Source organism: Octodon degus, unplaced genomic scaffold (genome assembly GCF_000260255.1).
Source record: "Octodon degus isolate 3935 unplaced genomic scaffold, OctDeg1.0 scaffold00316, whole genome shotgun sequence".
Classification (NCBI taxonomy): domain Eukaryota; kingdom Metazoa; phylum Chordata; class Mammalia; order Rodentia; family Octodontidae; genus Octodon; species Octodon degus.
The window spans coordinates 1,300,792-1,322,893 of record NW_004524892.1 but is presented as its reverse complement, the minus strand read 5'-3'; the positions used below and the strand labels follow the sequence as shown (position 1 = coordinate 1,322,893).

The following is a 22,102-nucleotide window of genomic DNA, read 5'->3' as shown; positions in this document are numbered from 1 at the left end:
CTCCCTCTGTAGATCAAAAGAGAGAGAGGACACTCTCATAGATCTGGGTATAGCAAACTGTCTGTTTACTGTGTCCAGATCTGCCAAGCTTGAACTCATCTTCTTGCTGCAGCCCATGGAATTGAACCCACTATGCCCCACTGGCAAGATGTTCTGATCCTGGATTAGCTGGGTTATACTGGCCCCTTGCCTCTCTGCATAGATTTCAGCTGCAGAGTTTCACACCAGGCCTGTCTGATGGAGGAGGTTCCTGTGAAGGTGGGGATGGTCTGACACACACACACACCAGACCTGAGCTAAGGCTGGAGGGGATCCAGTGGGCTTGGTGAAGTGGAAGGTCTCTCACATATGCTGGGCCTGGGCTGGGGCTAGAGCATTCCAGCAGGCACGTTGAAATGGAAGGTCTCACACATGCACTGGGCCTGGGCTAGGTCTGCATTTGAAACAAAAGATAAATGCCTTAAAAACTACTCATCTTCTCCTTTACTCTGTTCTTGTAGACAACAAATATTCTACCTCTCAAATTCCTAGTACATGAGGCCAGGGAGATGGGTCAATAGAATAAGCGCTTCCCTGATAAGCACAAGGCCTGAGTTCAATCCCTGGTTCCGAAAAAAAATCCTAGTACACCCCCACCAGCCCAGTGATTACATCTTGATTAAGATGTGGAAAGTAGAATCACTCAACCACCTCAGGAAGTTTGCTACCAGGTGCTGTTTAAAACAAAGACTTCCATCCATATGGCTGAGAAGATTGGAATCACTGCACTCACGTCAAAAGGCACTCTATTCTGACCTAAAGCAAAATGGATGGCAGTTCTGTTGTAGGCAGTTGAGTCAGATAGAAATATTATGGCCAATCAGACAGGGCTAAGCCCTCAAGGAGATAAGGTGATTTTCCAAATTTGGAAGAGAGAGACACTCCTTCTATGGGACAGAATTCAAGACAAAAGAGTAAACAAATGCAACCATGTACTTCCCTAGGGATGGGCAGCAGGGATTGATATTCACTATAGGTATCAGTCACCTTAAAAGAGCCCAAATGAGTCACTAACCCAAACCTCAACAGGAAGAGACCCTGTCCCATATTCATGCCCACTTGCTATTTGACTGGATTCCTCATTTGTTCCTGGATTTAATCAATTTTAACTGAACAATGGTGTTTGCAATCTCATTTGTTGACCATAGTTTTGTCCCACCTCATGCCCACCTAAATGAGTTCCCATGATCTTCACCTGAGACCTGCCTCACCAAAAGATTTTGCTCTATAAAAATCTCTGGAAGAGAGAGCTTCCTGGAGCAACCTGCTTGGGATCCCCTTCTGTCCCTCTCTTGGACAGGAACTTGCTTTCCCCCAATAAATATATTCTGCTCTTAATCTCCATTGTTACTAAAATTCATTCTTCAGTTTTAGAGAGCATAAATTCAGCCCAGGTACCTTTCAGGTTTGATGTTTCAATCCCCTATATTACTTGCAGGTTCCAGTGATACCAAAATAATCTTTAAAAGATGATAATGGGGCTTTTGCTTTTAAATGGGATGGCCCACAATATTTTCACTATTAATGTTGCTGAGGTTACCACTCCTGTATCAGGCTGGATGCGTGTCTTGTCCTTTCCTGTGGAAACTTACACAACCAGTCACAGGTCTCTGGACATGATAAATATCTGTGCCCCCTGAACAAAGGGAGATACAAATATAGTTCTTTAAAAGGTTGCTATAGGCTAGGGATGCAGCTCAGTGGCACAAAGTATGCCTGGCAAGCACAAGGTCATGAGTTCAATTCCTGGTACCAAAAGAGGTCCCGGTAATGATTAGGGTGATATTTGGTGGCATATTCAACATTAGGGGTAGATTTATAAACCTACCAACTTCAAATTTTATCAGAGCCTTGAATGAAAAAAAATAATATGCGGGAATCCTTTCTCCAGCTGCCAGTTCTTTGAATGTAATCTTCTACCTTTGGTTATTGATAATCTCCAAGCTAAGAACCAAGAGCCTGGAGTTAGAATTTATAGATTGGGAATAGAAGTCTCAGGATTTGATCCAATCAGTATCTTTGTTTTAAAGCTAATTAAAAACGATCCTATCACAATGTCTTCTCTCAGTGTAATGACTGTGGCCCTAGATCTTATGTCTAGCAAATAAAACATCCTGTTAATGTTACTGTAGTAGCAGTTAAGGACCTGCAACAAACAGTGGCAATGAAGACTGCATTCAGGGAGATAAATGTCTGGCAGGAATGGGTGAAATATTCTGCCCACATTCTAAATAAAATTAGTTATGAATACACATCAGGTTGGCCAGATGCTCAGGTAGTCCCATTTCCATTAGGATGGACTTCCAACCCTTATGGGATGAAATGTGTAATAGTCTTTCAAGACCACATAGCCTGAAGCAATGCATCCTTTTAGACCTTGTCCCTGATAAATGGCACTGACTGTGGCTCAAACATATGTCTGGTAGTATTGGGAGTGATGACTAGTTGAAACTTTACCAGTCAACTGGAGTGGAACCTGCACTTTGGTTCAACTGGTCATCCTTTTCACTCTGGCCTTTAGACATCCTAATTCACTCCAAAATCTATATTGTACCAAAAAGGAAATTTTTGTCCGGAAGGGAGTTTCTTGATCCTCACTTTTTTTTTTTGGCAGAACCAGGGATTGAACTCAGGCCCATCCACTTGCCAGGGAACTGCTTATTCCACTGAGCCATCTCCCTGGCCCCTGAGCCATAGCCCTGGCCCCCCTTACATTTATATCAATTATATCAGTGTTTCTAGGGGAGTCTGCAATGAATTTCAGGCTAGAAATCATATAGCTATGGTATTCAAATCAGTATTATTCTGGTGGTCCATGATCAACAAAAATGTAGATTGGATAAACTACATTTACTTTAACCAATACAGGCCTGTTTACTTTTCTAGAGATACTATCAAGGAAATAATAGAACAATTAGGCCCTACCAGTAAAGTGGACTTGAAAAATAGTCTGGCTTTAGACAAGATATTAGTCAAAAAGAGGACATAAGTGTGATGGTGGGCTGCCAATGCTGTTCTTTGATTCCTAATACTAAAGCTCTGGGGCTGGTGAGATGGCTCAGTGGTCTAAAGCACCTACTTAGAACAAGCTTAGCAAAGCACAAGGGACCATGGTTCAACCCCCCAGCACCACATGCCAGCCAGCCCTGCTCCCTGGTGGGCTGAGCTGGACACACACACACACACACACACACACACACACACACACACACACAAATAAATAAATATTTTTAAAAAATTAAAAAAAATTAAAGCTGTGGATGGTACCATACACATGGTTCTATAAAGTTTGACAACCATGTCTAATTAGTTAACAGAAAACTCAGGAATAGATGATAGTTTCTCTAACATGATGGAATAATTGTTTGGAAAATGGAAGGACATAATCTTTACTTCTCCTTTTATGTTTGGGGTAATGACTCTAATAAGATGTTGTGTCATTTCCTGTATAAGGGAATTAATGCAGTGACTGATTTTACTAAACAACCCCCAGTTACCTCCCAAAACAAGCTGCTCTTTTTAGAAGTCTCAGAATCAGACCATGAGAGTCAATGGATGTTAGTAGTTTGACAAAAACAACAAAAGTCTATAATACAGAAGAGGAAAATGTGGAAAAATGTATTCTTTTTGTCAAAGGAAATAGTAAAACAACTCACTTTATAAGAATCACTAGTTTTGCAGTACTAGCTCAGGGCCCAGTGAGTGTGTGGGAGAGCTTCCTGCTACCCTGTGCCCACAGGACCTGCTGGTCCCAGCTCAGGAGCACCGCAGGTGAGACCCTCTTCCACCCCCTTGGGAACATCCTAACACTCCGCAGCACCACCCCCATTCCTCCCGCCATGTGAGAATTTCTGCCGTGTTCTGGGGACCCCCAGATCCAGTACTAGCCCAGGTCCGGTAAGTGTGTGGGAGAGCTTCCTCTCCCCCCTACTCCAACTTATCCCCTCCAGACTCAGCTCAGGCCTGTCATACAGTTGCAATCCCTACAGAAAGTGTAGGGGACAAAGCCACCCAGCTAGTCCAGTAGCAGAACATCTTGCCAGAGGGGCAAAACAGGATCACTCCCAAGGGCAGCAACAGGAAGGAGCTGAGTATAGTAGCCAGACCCAAGCCAGGCACAGTGGGATAAATCCAAACTTTGTAGATCTGCACCTGAATTTCAGTAGGTGCTAAGGTTATAACTGCACCAAAGTGCTAAAACAAAGTTCGGAAGACAGTGCTATACAAAATGCCAATGAGAAGGAGCAAAATGCAATCTCAGACCCCAAGCCCACCCATAACAAGTGTAGAGGACACTAACAAAGAATCACTATTTTTGTAAAATATGTTCATGGTTGTTTCACCATTCTTCAAAAAGCTGAAAGAAAAGGCTACATGACCATCTGCCATAAAACTTCATAATGTAGGACTTTTGGTATCACAAAACTTGCTTTGCCTAACAACAATGACCTCATTAAATTAGCCAATTGAGTTAGATTCTGAGGTCATACTTCACCAATGGAGAGGGTCACAGTGCATAGAGGATAGAATGCAGGTGAACTGCTTGTTCAGCACTCTTGCTTTGTCTGGTTGCACACCCTTTTGCAGAAGTAAGGTTTGCCTTGCTGAGAGATTTCAAAAATTTGTATTCTTTTGTTGTTTGGAACATCAGAGAATTTGACCTCAACAGAACTATAGGATGGAGAGATGAGAGGAGTGTATAAGTGCTCAGAGAAATGAGGCATATTTCAGTTGGAAACTGGTGAACTTTTATGTGTTTTGGGTAGTGCAATTATTTTGAATTCATGAATCTTTAGTCTTAAATCTTGTCTACTGTGTGGGAGAGGACTTTCCACACAGCGAGATAATGAACTATTCATATGGGATATACCAAAAGGGTGGCCTATTGTGGGTGAAAGGGAACAATTTGCAAGTAAAAAGGAAATGGGCAGAACCATTTGCAGCTGAGAGGGAGTTGTGCAGTTTTGCTATTTTGGGAGAATAGAAAATATACACAAGCCAGGCTTGTCATCTGAAGCTGTAACTTTTGTTTAAAATACAGTGGAATCTCAGCTCCCCAATTCTGGTCATGAATCAAATTGGTTATTGTGCTCTGCTGGCCCTGCCCCCAGGGCACGCTGAGATGACAATTGAGAATGGGTGTGGTGGCAAGCATCTGTAATCCCAGCTCTTGGAAGGCTATAACCAGGCAGATCACTATGAGTCTGATCTAGTAGTGAGACCCTGAACACCTTGTAGACCCTTCCCTAAAATATAAAAACAAAACAAAACAAATTGATTGTTGTTTTGGTTTGTGTGTAGCTGTCCCCCCAAAGCCTCATGCAGTCATTAGAGTATGGTTCTAGAGTTTGTGCTCTAGATTAATTCATGATCCAAGGCTGGGATTATTGGTTTGAGTACTGCTGAGATTATGAGTGTGAGTGCTACACTCAGCCTTGGGCAGATAGCCTGAAGGCAATATAAGGAGGAGAGAGACTTGCTCTCTTTTGAGATTGTTGCTGCTACTTCTCTCTTTGCTCTTGCTCTTTGCTGCTGCCAGGAACAGATTCTTTCTGCTATGTGACACTCTGCCTTGGAGCCAGCTGAGTATGGACTGAAATCTCCAGTAACTGTGAACTAAACTTTTCCTTCCTTCATTTTGGGTGTTGGGTATTTGTTCCAGCAAGGAGAGAACTATAACTGAGACAGTTGTGAACCAAATCAATTTTGCCCATAAAGTTCAAAGTAAATAAGCTTAATGCATGTTGAAACATATGTATATTTTAATCACAAAAATGAAAACAAAGTTTAGCATAGTATAGTACAATACAGTGCCATATAGTGTGAAGAAAGATAACATGAACCTTTCTTGAGGTGAATTGTGATGTACAGGTTAATTAGGTGGGAGTGGATAAGGTTGTTGCTGGACAGATATTTCTCCTCCACAGGGATATCAGAAGAATCTCCTTCAAAGGTTTCCTCCCTTTTTTGGCTCTTAGCTGAAGGATCAATTGTGATGAAAAATCTGTCTAATATCACTTGTTTTTCCCTGTGGGCTGCATAATTCTCTGGAAACCACATTCCTCTTCCTCAGACTCAATACTGTTCATTTCACTTATGTTGGAGTGATTATTAGCAAAGCAATCCTAGCACTTATTTCATTTTTCCATAATGGATTTCATCAGATTGCTGAGATAGGAGACTAGGGTGTCGCAAAACTGGCTTCAGAAGTAGGAGTGAACTGTTAATTAAACAGTTCCAAAACATGTAAACAGAATGGTTCCCAAAGCCCTGCACGTGGACTTCTCATGATAACTGAATGGACTTTCAATAGAATGGCCTGAACTGACATCAGCTTGAGGTGTAGGACCCCAACATTGCCTTTAAGACCTGTATGTAAAAGCCTAATGGAGCTCCTCACAATTTGGACAGTGTCAAAAGATACAAACACCATGATCTTGCTGTGGTGGCTTTCTTTACAATACTGCAACCTGGGCCGGGAGATGGCTCAGTTGAATTGATACAGGGAGAAAAACTGGTCTCGGGTGGGTGACCTCCAAACAATATAGGGAATCTCCAAATGACATGGAGAAAAACCATCTCTGGACCTGACTGCAAGAGTTCGTGTTCTCTGAAACTTAAGAATGAATTTTAGGAACAAATGGAAGTTATGATCAGAATATATTTATTGAGAGAAAGAAACCTCCTGTCCCAAGAAAAGGACAGGAGGTGGAGGTGGGCGAGCAGGTAGTTCCCCCTGGGAAGTTGTCTCTTGCAGGGAGTTTTATAGAGGAAAACCATGTGGTAAGGCGGGTCTAAGGTGGTGGAGAAGACATGGGAACTTACTTAGTTGGGCATGAGGTGAGACAAAACTATGGTCAACCAATGAGATTACAAGCACCATTGCTCAGGTAAAATTGATTAAATCCAGTATCAAATGGGCAAGCAAGTTACATAGCAAGCGGGCACGGATATGGAATCCTGTTGGTAATTGGGCTAGTGACTCATTTGTGTTCTTTCAAATTGATTGATACTATTTAGGACATCAATCCCTAATGCCCATCCCTAGGCAAGCATGTAGCTGTGCTTCCTTTTCTTGTCTTGGCCTGGAGGTGTGGCCCATATGGGAGTGTCTGTCTTTTCAAAGTTGCAAAGTCACCTTGTTTTCCATCTTGTCTCCTTGATGGCCTAACCCTGTGTGATTGCCTATAATATTTCTATCTAACTTGGCTGCCTATGACAGAATAAGCACTTCCCTGGTAAGTACAAGGGCCTGAGTTCAATCCCTGCTTCCAAAAAAAAAAAATTGCAGCCTACATACTCCAAGGTGTACCTTTATCTTGCTTTTTCCTCTTGTACTCAGCCCAGAGTTGCTCTACAGAATCAGTTTCTCCCTCACATTTTTTTGTGGTACTGAGGATTGAATTCAGGACTCTACACATGCCAGACAAGTGCTTATTCTACAGAGCTACCTCCCCGGGCCCTCCCTCACACTTTCTTTTTCCTTATTTCAAAAAACTTCTCATTTCAACCAATTTGTTGGAGACAAGAAGAACTTGGACTCTAACTCCAGAAGGGGATGTAAACAACCCAAAGCCAAGTAACATCTATTTCGTGAACTTTTAGAAGAAGCTACCTGATAATATTACTGCTAGCCTCCTGCATCTTCCTCTTCTTCAGTGGAATGCTCAACAATATCTTCTCTTGCTCACTTGAGTTCAGAAAGTCTTTCATAATCAGCTCCTAAACAAGCTCCACTATGTCTGCAGCATCTGTTACACCAGTTTTAGGTTTATTGGAGGTGAAGAAACTGAGCAGCCCTTGCAAAAGTGGGTGGGAACCAAGCTTTATTATGCTAGCAGGTCCAGAGGAGTTTGCCACTCAGAAGTCTGAGACCTGAGCCTGTGATATGACAGCCTTATTATATAGGGCCCTTGGCAGGAAAAGGCAAGCAAAGTAAGTTACAGAAGCAGAACAAAGGCAGTTACACAAAGGTGACAGGTTTATAGTTCAGCATATCTGGTTGGCCTTGGCCAGCCAGGGAGTGAGATAACAGGACTCAGTAAAGTTGCTTGCTTATTAGGCCAGGGTGAATCTAGTATGGGAGAAGCAGGCAGCTCTCACCAAGAGATATCAGAGTTGAACATTTTTGTTTTCCCCAACACATTGACATCTAGACACATATTTTGCCCATGAGTACAGTCTTCTCCACAAGCTGTGCAAAGTCATGTTTTTGTGGTTTGTGTATAGTTGTCCCCTTAAGGCCTCATGGAGTCTTGGGGCAACTTCTGGAGTTTGTGATTGATTGCTGTGGGTGTGGATGCTACACCTGCCCTGGGGCAGGTTATTTGCATTACAGTGTAAGGAAGGAAGAGAAACTAGCTGCTTGAGCTGCTGCTACCCCTCCCTTTTGCTTTTGCTCTTCCTCTTTGCCACCGCCATGAAAGGTTGCTGTCTACTATGTGCTGCTCTGCCTTGGACCCAGTTGAATATGGACTGAAACCTCCAGTAACTGTGAGCTAAATAAACCTTTTGTTCCCTAATTTGAGTGTTGGGTATTTGTCCCAGCAAGAAGAGAAGAGTAACTAAGACACAAGTTTAATGACATATTCTGGCCAGTTTCCTGCAGGGTTAGTTTAAGTCCAAGATGTGCAATCTTCCCAGACTTTGTCAATGAAGTTGATGCAGTAGAAGACATTGAAATGTTTCTTCCAGAACTCTTTCAGGGTCAAGGTCATCTCTTCAGTGACACTAAAAAACCTATAGCTTCTTCAAACTGCAGACCACTTGCTGGTACATGGGTTGCAGAAGAGGTGTCACAATGGGAGAGAGACTACCTTTTTGAAGTCACACTCAGCACCCATATCATCTACCCAGTGCAGAGGGGGATGAGCCAGAGCACCATCCATTAGAAGAAGGCACCTTTCAGGTGGTTGGTTATCAGAAAGATATCTTATAATACTAGTTGTGAACATATCATGAACTATTGCATTGCAACCCAAGATTTGTGCTGGCTTTCCACATGACAGGCAGTCTGGCCTTGTTTGCATTCTCTTGAATGTGACTATCAAGGTGTCAAAGTAGTTCCTTATCAAATGTAAGCTGCTAACAACTTAGACTGTGTTTCTAGAAGAACAAATTGTGTTTTCATACAGTGTCAGGTGACCAAAGAGCCTTTAAAATCTAAAACAACACAGTTGTGGCAATGGAATGTAAGATACTGAGAGGGCAACTGAGCAATTCTTTTATGTAGGTGACTTGTTCCAGACACATAGAACCTTCCTTTTATGATAATTTTTTCTTTAAAAAAATGAATAATTCATGGGACCCTATGACGGAAGCATGTCAGTCTTCTTTACTAAATAGTATCAAAAGATGCCCAACTTGCAAATAAGATAAGTAGTTAGTGTTTGATTTCCAAAAGTAATTTCATATCAGTAGATGGTGCTAAAATGTAGTTTCTTCCTTTTAAGATAAAGGTTTAAAATTTCCATAAAATTATAAACTTAATACAAGCAAATTACCTAATGGTTCTGGAAAGTTCAGATAATAGTGATACTTTTACCACTTAATTTCCTTGAAGAGAGTTCTACCTGAAGCAGAGCTTAGTCCTTCTATATGTTTCTACATATTCCTTTCAAGCTAAATTAGTTTTATTATCATTGGAATTTCATATGCAACAAAACAATTAAGACTTAGATGTTTTTTTACAACCTAGTTTGCAGACCAAAAATTAGAGAAATAGAAGGGCTACAAGGACAGCCAACATTTTGACCATAGCCTTTAAAGGTCAGTGAATACTCAGGACAGGAGAATCTATACTGTAACATCATGTGACTCAATTGTGTTCCAAATTTTCTGATCAAGGAGATTATAGGGCCACAGAGCAATGTGATCAATGATATAGAGTGTGCCTAAGGAGAGTCACATGGAGAGAAAACATTCTTTCAGGCTTTCACAGAGAGCACATTGGCCAAGCAATAGCCATGACTCATCCACATGGCTGACACTGACAAAGGATCTGCAAACTGCGGTGTGGAGGACCACCTGAGCAGCTCTCCTTGAAAGAAGAGTGACTGTCCCCATTTTGACTGAGCCTGACCGTATTTCCTCATATTGTTATGTACAGAGCTGACTAGGACCTCCGTTTATCCTTCAATTGGCCTTAAGCAATGTATATTGGTCTAGCTGAGGTGCTGATGATAGTCTTTGAAGGTGATGTACATGTTTCCCTGGTAACCTATACCTGCTGCTCGTTAATGTGAGCCGGGTTGAGACAGGATGGTAGAGCTAATGCTCTGTGCCACCAGCTGGGATTGAGCCTCTAGATAGAGGCTATGACTTCCTGGGGCTTGAAAGACTACATCAAAGCTGAAGCACCAGACTTACCAAAACATTAGATACTATATAGCGCAGATTATCTTCCCTGCATATTGCAGAGGTAAATGTAGGACACCCACCTCGCTCAGCTCACAATGATCACCTACTTCCCACAATTCTCAGTTAATCCTCCTCAAGCCACTTCCCCACTGAATAAAAACTGGATGAGGACCTGGGATGCTCTCTTGGTTCCGGAAAGCCATCTTCATGGCTGGACTTAGAGCCCCTTGACCCCCTGATGATTGAAAATATAATTAAGTGTCTTTATTTTCTCCTTGGGTTGCATTGTAAGGGGTAGATTGGAATCAACATGATGGGATTCCAATAAAGTAACTTTGGGCTTATAAACATTGGCTTCTTGGACAGAGACGAGAACCTGGAAGTGTCTCCTACACTGTGGTAAAGGGTTACAGGATAAATCCTGAGGGTACTTGACTGACCTTTTCAGATACAAAAGCTACATTTCTTGTTATATAAATCTTGTTTTATCTTGGTCTTAACCACCCAGCAAAAAAGTATAAAAATGAGGTATATAAAGTAAATCCATATTAATATACTGAGCTGTGAAATGCTCAAGTAAACAACTTGTGTGGATAACCCACTATTTTGTAGACTGCTGGACTATGTTCGATTGTTTTGCTGAATTCACTCATCTATAGTATTTAGATGCCAATGGAATACCCATTTCTGACAGGATTAAACAAAAAAAAGGGGATACAAAAGAAGGACCATTTTTGTATCTGTATATGCAGAATAGTTAGGATAGATATCCAGCTACTTTTGCTTAATTCAATGAGGAGAAAGATTTGGACTAATAGTGTTTGGACAGGATATCCTGTCTGCATCGTGTACAATGGATAACCACTAAGAAGATAACAATGTACAATGTATTAATTATTGAAACTGTCCTATTAATCAGTTTTGAAACTGTCTCATTGCTATTTGTTTCCAAATAAAATAAAAAGACAGATTTTTTTTCTCTTATCAGTTTCAAATACAACGCAAAGTGCAATCTCAAGCTTGCCTACATTGTCCAGTAGGAAGATGGTTATTCGCTAAGCTTGGGTTTTCAGTTATTTCTTTTTTTAGCAGAGTAGTAGTCTCTCAAGAAAAAAATAGTTCTAGGGACCAGGGAGACAACTCAGTAGAATAAGAGTTTGCCTGGCAAGCGCAAGGACCTGAATTCAATCCCTTCTTCCACAGCCCCCCAAAATAGTTCTGCTTCTAGGCCTTTTTTCTTTTACGCATAAAGCATTAGTGCTCATAAGAACCTAAGAAATATGCAAATCAGCAGCTTTTTAACTACTTTTAGCATTAGAATATATGTATTTAGAATGGAATCTTCCCTGGAAGCTAGGTGTTTAAAGAAAAACAGAAGCCAAACTACCCTATTGAAGGTTCTGGGCATTGTGGATCTCTGTCCACTTGGCCTCTCCTTGTCTTTCCTATCCCTGGAGTAGCCTTTGACCCACATGTTCACTTGCCCTTGAATCTGAACCAGTGAACTGCATAGAATAGTGTGAAATCAGACTGCTTTCTTATTCCCTCATTTACATACTGGGAAACAGTTCGAAAAGGAAAGTGTTCAAGGGCATGTAAGGTGGCTGGCAGGGCAGGTAATCTGGTCATCAGGGCCAGAGTCTATGTACACTGAGCATAGATTAGAGTTTCAGTTCTTTGAAATCAGTTGCAAGTAGATGTAGGCATATGTCCTGGTCTAATGTAACCATATTTTATATTTCAACAGAGTCCATTGAGGGTGGTTCCCCAGGAAGAGTGTATTTTCTCCTCCCACCACTCAGAGGATATCATTGGGGAAGTATCTCATGATTCTCTGATACACACTTTGGCCAGATATAGGTGGTACAGTCTTGGTTTTGCCCAAAGAAATTTGTAAAATCTTTCACTTAGCTTAATACACCCTAAATTTACCCTTCTGTGACTTTGTCTCCCACTTTGACTTAGCCCTTTTACTTTTCTACTGTTAATGATCCTGACAACAAAATGACTTGTAGTGTTATTTGTGCTGAGAGGTTCCCTTCAAATGTTCTATTTTCAACCAACTGTACCCATTTTGTCCCTTTTATTTAATAGAAGCTATTCTTCTTTTATATAGAGAGAGATACCATATTCTAACAATTCCTAAATTTCAGGGAATTAACCCAAGAGACAATGTAGTCATCTATGTGTCTTAGTTACTTTTCTCATTCCTGAGAAAATACCTAACACCCAAAGTTAAAGGAGTGAAGGTTCATTTTGCTTGGTTTGTAGAGTTTTCAGTTCATTCTTGACTGGCTCCAAAGCATGGTGGGATGGCAAAGGAGCATCACAGAGGAGGAAAAGATCATGGCAGACAGACAGAAGGCAAAGGGGACAAAGATACAACTTAAATGGCAGCCTGTTTTTGTCTCCTTTATATTGTATCTAGCCTACCTGCTCTTGAGGTGGGTAGCACTCACACGCAGAACTATGTCAAATCAATCAGTGGACTAATTTAGTAACAACACACTCTTAATCCCATCATTACCTACTGAAGATACAGCCACCTCTGTAAAAGCCCCACCTATGACATGACCTCATGAAGCTTTGGGAGAACACCTAGACCTAAGCCATCACAGCATACTTTCTCTGTGAAGAAGGAACCTGAAGATACTGAGGTTTAGTTGGGAAATAGGTTTTTATCATGATATATGGCACAAGACATACATATCATCATTCACATAATACTCAAAACATCCTTGTAAGTTTCTCTTAAACATGGTATCAGATGAGCTCAGACTCCAGTGAGTGATATCTCCCACAGTGTGAAAGGCATTTCTTGGAGTTGTTACTCCAGGTACTAAGATGATGCTAATTAGGTTCATTTATTTATTTATTTTTATATATTTGTTATAGTGTCTCACTATACAGCTCAGACTTGTAGTGAGCCTCCTATATTCAGCCTCCCCAGTGCTGGGATTACAGGCATGTGCCACCATGTGCACACTCGGCCAGCTCAGCATACCTGGGGGTGGGGCTGACACAGTATGATGATTGAACCCTGGTCTCTGAGCTTGCCTAAGTAGGTACTTAGTCCACTGAGCTATCTTGCCAGGTCTGCTAATTAGACTTATAACCCAAAGACTTGGGAAGTTGCTTTCTAAGTAGAATGTATTTGTTAGGGTAAATCATGATTATTAGGACCCAAATAGTTCTCAGAGACTACTCATACAACTCTCTCTCTCTCTCTCTCTCTCTCTCTCTCTCTCTCTCTCTCTCTTTCTCTGTGTGTGTTTGCAGTGGTGGGGAGAGAACACAGAACCGTGAGCATGCTAGATTCTATTAATTAAGTACACCATGCCTCAATCCTGCATGGTTACAGATTACTTGTAAAAGCCCAAAGAGCATAAAGTAGTCACTTGAAGTCATATAGATGGGATCAGGATTTGGAATGGAAGTCAAGGTAACTAAATCCTATGGATCATCCTCTATGCATGCTATTTCTCACAAAGTATAAGAAGCATGAAATGAAATATCCAGCAGGAAAGGAAGTTATATGTATGGTACTAAAGTGTTTGCATTTTCCTCTTTCTTTCTTTCTTTCTTTCTTTCTTTCTTTCTTTCTTTCTTTCTTTCTTTCTTTCTTTCTTTCTTTCTTTCTTTCTTTCTTTCTTTCTTTCTTTCTTCCTTCCTTCCTTTCTTTCTTTCTCTTTCTCTTTCTCTTTCTTTTTTTTTTCTTCTTTTTTTTTTTTTTTACTGAGCATTGAACTCAGGATCCTGTGCTTGCCAGGCAAGCACTTATTCTACTGAGCTATCTTCCTGGCCGCTTTCTTTATTTTTTGAACAGTAAATAGTAAGATGAAAGCGTTAGAGAAACTGAGAAACCTGGAGGGACTGTTGGCCATATTCTAGATTTATCATATCTAGAATAGGAAGACCCAGGACAAGGTAAATCCAGAAATCTTTTCTGAGAGTGAGGTTAATAGAAAAATAGGCTGGAAAGATTAATTGGAAGAATATGAACATTAGAAAAAAATATACCTCATTGCTCAGTACACTCTAAGACCACCCTCAGTGCTAGTAGATAAAACCCAAACACTGGCAGCTTTTTCTCTTCAGAGGCAGACTTGAGCACCTGAGATAAATTAGTATAATGAAATCATGTTATTTAGAGGGCTCCTCAGGCTGAGCTTCCAGGCTCACTCACTTTAACAAATGTAAGGTAGTTGACATCATGAAAAAACAACAGTCATTTTGTGAGTGGATGTACATTATAAGAAAAATGGTCATATGTCTTAGCTTTGGCAAGCAGAGAGAAATAATTATTCCCTTATGAAAATGTGTTCTATAAATGTCTGGTGCTGCCACAAGTGAGAGGGCTTGTTCAACACTCTCTGTGTGTAGGCACTTGCATGTATTTATCCATGCATATGACTCTGGCCAGCATCTTCTTATTTAACTTTATACATGGAAGGTGTCATACTAGCTTTCAAAGGAAGCTTATCTGTTCAAGCCAATTTGTTGTAAAGATGTTACAATCTGAGACTGAGATGTAGAAGGTGATTTGTTCCAGGACATTGACAAATTCAGGAAAAAATATCCCTGGGTTACATTGAAAGTCTCCTGAATGCCAGGCCTGAGTTGTTACTCTTTCCACCCCCTCCTGAATGCTATGTTGATGTCACTGGGATAGTCCTTCTAGGAGCCATCATAATCAACTTTTGTATGGTGTGATCTTGGACAAATTATTATAAATCTCTGATCCTCAGTTGTATCAACTATTAAATGGGAAGAATAATATTACTACATTCTACATTGTTGAGTGAACTTTAGATGAAATATTCTATACAGTTTTTAGTGTATCATGGAAGTAGAATGAATGCTCTTTACTGGTGATATACAATGGATACTTAAAGATGTAGTCACTGACTTTATTGTATTTTTTTTACTTTATTGTAGTTACAACCTAAAAAGGAAGATGAGCTATGTTCTCATGATTATTATATATTTTCATAGTTTTAATCACTTTGAATCTCTATACAAATTATAAATATGGCTCAGTACATACGGAATATCATTTCTTTAACTTAGGTTTTATTTCCTTTTTTCATGGCTAGATGTGGAACCCAGAGGCATATGCTTAATTTCTTCTATAAAAATTCAATTAATTTATATAGACCAGCAAATTTTTCAAATGTCTTTGCGGTTAAGGGCAGTAGGGTGACATAGTTCTTATCAAAGTGCGTATGAGGGAAGAAAATATAAATATCATAGCAGAAACCAATGCAATTGAGAGTAAAAAAATAAAGATTCATCAATATAATAGTTGTCATTAGCTAGAGCCATTAGACAAGAGAAAGAAATAAAAAGAATAAGAATAGGTGAAGAAGTTAAATTATCTTTATTGGCAGATGACAAGATACTTTACTTGGAAGACCCAAAAAATTCAACCAAGAAGCTACTAAAATTAATACAGAAATTCAGTAGCATAGCAGATTATAAATTCAATATCCAAAAGTCAATAGCATTCTTCTACACAGACAACAAACACACTGAGAGGGAAATTAGAGAAAGAATACCTTTTACAATAGCACCAAGGAAAATGAAATACCTTGGAATTCATCTAACGAAAGAAGACAAAGATCTTTTCAAGGAAAATTACAGTACTCTTAAAAAAGAGATCATAGAGGATTTCAGAAAATGGAAAGATATTCCATGCTCCTGGATAGGAAGAACCAACATTGTGAAGATGGCCATACTCCAAAAATTGCTGTACAGATTTAATGTAATCCCTATCAGACGACCACCAACATACCTCACAGAGGTAGAGAAATCATTCCTAAAATTTATTTGGAACAAGAAAAGACCTAGAATAGCAAAGGCAAAACTGGGCAATAAAGACAAGGCAGGAGGCATTACTATTCCTGACTTGAAATTATATTACAAGGCTACTGTGATAAAATCAGCATGGTACTGGCATCAAAATAGACCTGAGGATCAATGGAATAGATTAAAAGACGCTGAAGCCCCTATGAACACACTCAGCCACCTTATCTTTGACAAAGGGGACAAACATACTCAATGGAAGAAAGATAGCCTCTTTAACAAATGGTGCTGGAAAAACTGGCTCTCTCCAGGCTGAAAACTAAAACTTGACCCAGGTCTATCACCATGCACTAAACTAAAGTCAAAAGGAATTAAAGATCTTAACACTAAAGCAGAGACACTAAATCTCCTGGAAAAGAAAGTAGGAGGAACTCTTGAAGACCCAGGGGTAGGCAAAGAGTTCATGAACAAAAGTCAAATTGCACAGGAAACAGTTGAAAGAATTAACAACTAGGACCTGCTCTTACTGAGATTTTTCACATCGAAAGAAATTACTAACAAAGTGAAAAGACAACCCATGATTTTGGAAAAAATCATGACAAATAAGTACTCAGACTAAGGTCTTCTCTTTGGAATTTATAAAGAACTAAAAAACACTAGGGCCTCAAAATTTAAAGACCCAATCCAGAAATGGGCATCTGAGATAAACACACACTTCTCAGATGATGAAATTAAAGAAGCTAATAAATAAATGAAAAAATGCTCCACGTCACTAGCCATCTGCGAAATGCAAATTAAAACAACATCGAGATATCATCTCACCCCAGAAAGAATGGCTGTCATAAAGAAATCATCAAACAACAAATGTTGGAGAGGCTGTGGGGAAAAAGGAACCCTTCTCCACTGCTAGTGGAAATGTAGATTAGTGCAACCATTATGGAAATCAGTGTGGAGATTCCTTAGAAACCTTGGACTGGAAATCCCATTTAATCCAACTATTCCTCTACTGGGAATTTTCCCGGAAGATCTGAAAACATCTTATCATAGGGATATATGTGTGCCTATGTTTATAGCTGCGCAATTTGTGATAGCCAAATCTTGAATGGTTGAAAAAGATGTGGTATTTTTACACGATGGAGTATTACTCAGAGATAAAGAATGATAAACTCAAAGTCTTTATATTGAAGTGGATGCCACTTGAAGATATACTCCTAAGTGAAATAAATCAGAAACACATGTGAAAATATCGTATAGTTTCCCTAGTACAAGAACTCAAAAGAAGAAATACAAATAGAAAGATATAGTACAAGGAAAAGGAAAGCAGGAACTCAAGGACTACCTAATTAAGAGAAGGAAAGGAGAAGAGCTAGAAAACATGACAGTGACAAGCCATACAGTTATATGTAGAAGATGGGCAAGGCAATAATCCTGAGAATCTCCAGAAGATTTTAGTATCTAGCAGTTAATTGGAAAGATTCTCAACCTGAATAACTATATATACTGATACCTGTGAACTAATCAACTGCACTGAAGATGGTAATCTGTAATAGTAGTTTCATGCTTGCAGTGCATGTTATTCTGGTCTTCTGAATATGGCCTGCTTTTCATGACATGCCAGTTGCTGCTGTGCTGTCTCTCAGGTAGATGATTGTTCAAAAAGAGGGGTGTGTTGAATGAAGGCAAGAAACAGGATAAGGAATGTTGTGAGACTGTCCTGCTTCAAGGTTGTATATTGTTAGATTTTTGGACCTATGTGTAAACATAAGAAGTATATATTTCTTTATGCCTTTTTTAAAAATATATTCTAATTTTTAAATAATTTTTCATCATATTCTTTAGGGACTTAAAGTTTAACATATCAATACTTGGTGAAAAATACCTGTTCCATGTTGTGCCTGAGATGTTTAATATTCAGACAGATAGGTTAAGCTTAACAGCCTAGGATGTATGGTAATAACAATAAACTTTTCTTCTGGAAGGTTAACAACCTAATTTTGCACACCAAAATTAGAGAAAAAGGAGGGCTGCAAGGAAAGTCAACATTTTGGCCTTAGCCTTCCAAGGTCAATTAAGACACAGGACATATGAGAACTTGTACTGTAACATCATGTAACTCAGTAGTGTACCAAGTGTTCTGATCAAGGAGATTATGGGGCCAAAAAGGAAAAGTGATCAATGATGTAGAGTGTGCCTAAGGAAAGTCACATGGCCATTGTCACCATCCTGTTCAAAGAAGTTCTGGAATCATTAGTCAGAACAGTTATCCAAGAGAAAGGAATGAAAATATTAATGATAGGGCCCTATAATGCAGGATCAGTGGCCAGCATAGGAGTTATCCTGCACTTGATAACCAGCTCAGCCAGTGGAATCCAGGAGTCTGATTCCTCACTCTACACCATGTGACTCTGGTACCCGAGGAATCACAGACGCACAATATGACCTGAACTCAGATATACATGATAGACAGGCAGGACTAGTCAGATGGAAAAGTCTGAGGTATGAGCCAAGAGATGGTAAGATAGGTGTGCCAGCACAGTGTTTGGGGACAAAGATACATAAAATAGAAAGAGGACAGTGGAACCACCCCTTCATTTTTTATATAATTTCATTTCATTTTATCATTGATTTATTTTTTTATATATAGAGAAGGGTCTACAGGGTGTTCAGGGTCTCACTACTAAATCAGAGTTATAGTGATCCACCTGTTTACAGCCTCCTGTGAGCTGCGATTACAGGTATGCACCACCATGCCCAATCTCAATTACCATCTCAGCACACCCCAGGGGTGCAGCCGGTATGGCAGGCCAGGGGATCTAGCCCGTGACCCCTGAGCCTGCTTGCAAGTGCTTTAATCTGCTGAGCTATTTCATCTGCCCTATCTTTGATTTTAGTTTACTTCATTTTCCTTTTCTCTTTTCTCAATTATTTTCTTTGATTTATTTATTAATTAATTTATTTATTTTTTGGGGTACTAAGGATAGAACTCAGGACCTTACACTTGCCAAGCAGGCACATATTCTTTTTTCCTTTTCTGAGTTCTAACCCCATGCCTCAATCCCAGAGATCAAGTTCAGATAATCCCTAAAACACTCTTTCATTCTTTGTGTTAGGACTGGGGATTTGGCTCAGTAGAATAAGTGCTTGCATGGCAAGTGCAAGGGCCTGAGTTCAATCTCCATTTCAAAAAGAAAAGAAAACTTCATTCCTTGTGTTCTACTCATTCTCTAGTTTCTCAAAGCTTGTGTGACCATTCATTGTCCTCCAACCTTGCTTCTACTTACTTTCCAGTTATCTTTATCTTACACATCAATCTCTCTAATATCCCCACCAGAGACTAAATATGCTCCACTATGGGGAAACACTTTGCATACAAACTCCTAATTTATGAAGGGTTCTTTTATATAAATATAAATTTTATTCCTTGGTCTAAAGTAGAAAATCAATAGTTACCACAGTTTGTTAATTTTTAAATTGCGTTTGACACTACTGTTATTGGTAATTGTACTACTTTACTTTAGTTAGGATGTCTTATCTGTTGTAATCAGTTATTCTCCCTTTTGTAACAATACTTGCAAGCTCTGATGTAATAACATCAGCAAAGCCCTACATCAAAAGACTTGGAACTGAGCAAAACAAATATTAATATCCTACTCTCAATTAAATATGAAGTTAGGAACTTCAGAAAAACACAAGCAAATAATCTACTACAAATAGAAGACATTCCTGAAGAACAGTCTTTTCCTACAGAGGCCTTGATATTACTAGAATAGCTACCTACTACAAAAACTCACAAGGCTTTCCCAGGCATCTGCTGAAGATGGCAGAGGGGCAGGTCCTGGTGCTGGATGGCCAAAGTCATCTCCTGGGCCACCTGGTGGCCATTGTGGCCAAGCAGGTACTGATGGGCTGCAAAGTGGTGGTTGTGCGCTGCGAGGGTATCAACATTTCTGGCAATTTCTACAGAAATAAGTTGAAGTACTTGGCCTTCCTCCGCAAGCGGATGAACACCAACCCATCCCATGGCCCCTACCATTTCCGGGCCCCCAGCCACATCATCTGGCATACTGTGTGAGAGATGCTGTCCCACAAGACCAAGCAAGGCCAGGCTTCCCTGGACCGCCTCAAGGTGTTTGATGGGATCCTGCCACCCTATGACAAGAAAAAGCAGATGGTGGTTCCTGCTGCCCTCAAGCTTGTGTGCCTTAAGCCAATGAAGAAATTTGCCTACCTGGGCCGCCTGGCTCTTGAGGTTGGCTGGAAGTATCAGGCAGTGACAGCCACCCTAGAGGAGAAGAGGAAGGAGAAGGCCAAGATCCATTACAGGAAGAAGAAACAGATCATGAGGCTATGGAAACAGGCTGAAAAGAATGTGGAGAAGAAAATCAGCAAGTTCACAGAGGTCCTCAAGACCCATGGACTTCTGGTCTGAGCCCAGTAAAGACTGTTTTTGCCAAAAAAAAAAAAAAACCACACCTCACAAGGATCATAACAGAAAACAAAATGTAAAAATTCAAATAGAGGGGGCCCAGCCCTAGCTCAGTTCTTTAAGTGGCTGCTTCCACAATGCTGGCAGCCTCAGTTTGCTGTAGTTCGATCCCCACAACACTCCAGCCATGCAAAAGCACCCTGAAGGCATTCAAGGAGCAAAACACACACACACACAAAAAAATTCAAATAGAAAATAACAAGATGAAAAAGAAAAATGTAACCTCAGACATACAGCCCACCTAGAACAAGCCCACCTATATATCATATATATATGTATATATATGATTATATATGATATATAAAAAATTTTAAGTTACACACCTGAAATCTCTGAAATGATGGCTACTGAGGTAAAGAAACAACTCCATCAAGCTATAGAAGAAAATTAGATCAAATAAAGTCTTTCTGGTTATAAAAAAGTAAACCATAATGAAAGAACAGCCCAGGTTTATCTAAAGAAGACATAGATAAAAAAATAAAAAGCACAGCAAAATGATGGAGACATTCAATGAACAATGTAGTAAAGAATTAGAATGCAAGAATCAGATTCATTCAACCCAGAGCCCAGGCCTGGCATGTGAGTGAGACAACCCAGGCCCACTGGATCCTCATTCGACCCAGAGCCCTGGGCCAGCATGGAACCCTTCAGCAGAACTCCCTGCAAAGAGGCTAGAGAAAAGACACACCCAGCTGATTCAGGAGCAGAACATCTTGCCAGAGTGGCACAGAGGATTCACCTCCAAGGGCTGCAGCAGGAAGAAGTGGAGCACAGCAGTCAGACCCAAGCCACACCCACCTGGAGGAATCTAAACTTCATAGATCTGGACCTGATGCTAAGGTAATAACTCTATCTAAGCTCTACACCAAAGGTCAGAAGACAGTGGTACAGAAAATGACAAAGAGAAGGAGCAAAATGCAGTCTCATGCCCTGAGCCCACTGAGAACAATTGCAGGAGACATTAACATAGAAGAAATTGGATATTACACACCTGAACTCTCTAAAATAATAACATTGGAAGTAAAGAAACAACTGCAGAAAGGTACAGAAGAAGTCAGATCAGAAATAATTTCTGAAGTAAAAAAAGAAATGATAACTATAATAAAAGAAATACTAAGTGCTTCTGAAGAAGACACTGACAAAAAATAGACCAGAATATAAAAATGATAGAATCCTTAAATAAGCAATATAGGAAAGAAATAGAATGTGTGAAGCAGATTCAAATTGATATACAAGAAATTAAAACCTCAATCACAGGTTGGCAAAATCGTTCGAAAGTGAAAATAGACTTTCAGACCTTAAAAATACCATTGCAGCTAGTGAAAAAGAAAGAAAAGATCTCTTAAAAACAACTAGGATGCAGGAAAAAGTAATTCAATACCTGCAAGACGATGCAAAGATGAACAATGTGAG

At 40.0% G+C, this 22,102-nt stretch overlaps 1 pseudogene; it reads left to right on the top strand.

Moving 5' to 3' along the window:
- Positions 1–20,020: 20,020 nt before the first annotated feature.
- LOC101588218 lies at positions 20,021–20,632 on the top strand (annotated as a pseudogene).
- Positions 20,633–22,102: the final 1,470 nt, after the last annotated feature.